This window comes from Fukomys damarensis, unplaced genomic scaffold (assembly GCF_012274545.1).
Source record: "Fukomys damarensis isolate Sample0158 unplaced genomic scaffold, DMR_v1.0_HiC HiC_scaffold_37, whole genome shotgun sequence".
NCBI classification, from domain to species: domain Eukaryota; kingdom Metazoa; phylum Chordata; class Mammalia; order Rodentia; family Bathyergidae; genus Fukomys; species Fukomys damarensis.
The window spans coordinates 8,364,274-8,366,337 of NW_022900949.1; the positions used below are offsets into that span (position 1 = coordinate 8,364,274).

At 44.7% G+C, this 2,064-nt stretch overlaps 2 non-coding genes across 2 annotated transcripts; one reads left to right on the forward strand and one right to left on the reverse strand.

Annotated features, from left to right (window-relative positions):
* The first annotated feature begins 1,359 nt into the window (after nt 1-1,359).
* Trnav-uac lies at nt 1,360-1,432 on the forward strand. Its single transcript has one exon. It is a non-coding gene; the product is annotated as a tRNA-Val (tRNA).
* A 211-nt stretch (nt 1,433-1,643) lies between these two features.
* On the reverse strand, nt 1,644-1,715 carry Trnag-ucc. Its single transcript has one exon. It is a non-coding gene; the product is annotated as a tRNA-Gly (tRNA).
* Nucleotides 1,716-2,064: the final 349 nt, after the last annotated feature.

Consider the following 2,064-nt stretch of genomic DNA (forward strand, 5'->3'; position numbering starts at 1 on the left):
AAAAAAAAAAAAAAACAGAGAGAAAGAAAAAGAAAAAAGAAAATGTCAAAAACATGGGTTCGCTTCTGTTAAAGGCAGAAAAAATAAAATTATAAATTCTTGATGTTGTGAGTTTTAATATATACCTACTTTTGATGTTTCAATACTTTTTTTTGGTGGGGGGGTACCGGGGATCGAACTAGAGACCTTGTACTTCTGAGGCAGGCTGCAGCACTGAGCTAAATCTCCAATATTTGACCCTTTTAAAACAACGACGGGGGAGGTGTAGAGCCATTAAATACATAAAAACCCAAGTAATGGAAAGCAAGCACAAAATTTTTTAAACTGTTGCTTCAGGCTCCAGTGTAGTTTGGGAAGGCCCTGCCGAAACCTGTTTTGATTGTGTGTGTGTGCGTGTGTGTGTGTGTGTGTGTGTGTGTGTGTGTGTGTGTGGCTTTTGAGACAGGGTCTCACTGTGTAGTTGAGACTGACCTGGAACTCACTATGTAGCCCTGGCTGGTTTCGAACTCACAGGGATCCTCCTGCCTCAGCCTCCCAAGTGCTGGGACTACAGGTGTGCACCACCACGCGCAGCTGCAAAACATTATTTATCTTGATTGCTAATTTATTGATTGGATGATATTTGCACCTGAGGCCAATGTCTTCCTCTCAAGGTATTTCAACAGTACGTTCCTAAATTATTTCCTTTTTCTTCCTCCCCTCTATTGTCTCTCATTAAAAAAAAAAAAAAAAAAAAGACAAAGTAGCATGCTAACAAGTTAGCTCTGGATGATAATCTAAAAGCCGTTTAAATTATCTTCGACGTTTGGCTTACTCCCCCCCTTAAATTTCTTGCACCTGTAGTCCAAACATACACAGACAAAAATTCTTTTCAGAAAGCCCCTTAACAAAAATGATTTGTAGCCGGGTGTGGTGGCCCAAACCTGTCATCCCAGCACTCGGGAGGCTGAGGCAGGAGGATCGCTGTGAGTTCAAGACCAACCTGGGCTACATAGTGAGTTCCAGGGCAGCCTCAACTACATTGTGAGATCCTGCCTCAAAAAAACAACAACAAAAAAAAAATGATTTGCGCTGTAGAAAATTGGGTCTGCGCAAAGATGATATTTAAGGGTAAACTATATCTGAAGCAATGAGGAGTGGATTTTTGGTCTTGGGTTGTTAGTGGAGCCAAGGGTTTTAGTTTTGTTTCTTCCTGTTTTACTTCGGTTTCTATTGCATTGAGGAGAATGATGAGAACTCAGGATTAGCGGAAATTAATTGGGCTGTCTGGAAAGTTCGCATTAAGGAGGGTACTGTGACAATCCGCAACATTATAATAGTGTTACATTATAATAGTGCGAAGAAGTGTGGTCTCTGTGGGTTTCCGTAGTGTAGCGGTTATCACGTTCGCCTTACACGCGAAAGGTCCTCGGTTCGATCCCGGGCGGAAACATACGTCACTTTTTCTTTTTTTCCTTCTCCTTCTGTTTTGTTAAACTCCTGTACTTAAAAGTATTTCAAAATTTCTATAAGAGCGATGCTGGCTTTAGTTTTTTTTCTTTGGGAACTTATGGAGAACTTTTAAAGTGATCGTAAAGCGCCGAAATAAAAATGACTTTCCATGACTTGGAAAACTTTGGCTGAAGGATGAAGAAAAAGTTGGATGCGTTGGCCGGGAATCGAACCCGGGTCAACTGCTTGGAAGGCAGCTATGCTAACCACTATACCACCAACGCCTCGGATACAAGAGGAGCTCTCTAGTTATCTTTAATAAAAACTTCATTGGTTCCGCTGGGCGATACCAAATTGCACAGGGGTGTACCTCCCTAAAATTCCTCCCTTTTGCACAAGGACGCCTTCGCGACCCACCCCGCACCGGCCCTACCGATGCGTCGCCTCCTGCGCGGTGCAGCGTCTTGGTACCGCCCTATCGTCGTCCAATCACAGTGCGCCGTCTGGGAAGCTCAACTTCCGGGTCAAAGGGGCTCGAGCCGGCGGGTTCCCCGTGTCCGCCACCGGCGCTGTCCCCCGCGACTGCCACTTCCGGGGCTGCAGTCGTGGGTATGGATCCTCGAGCGTGAGGTG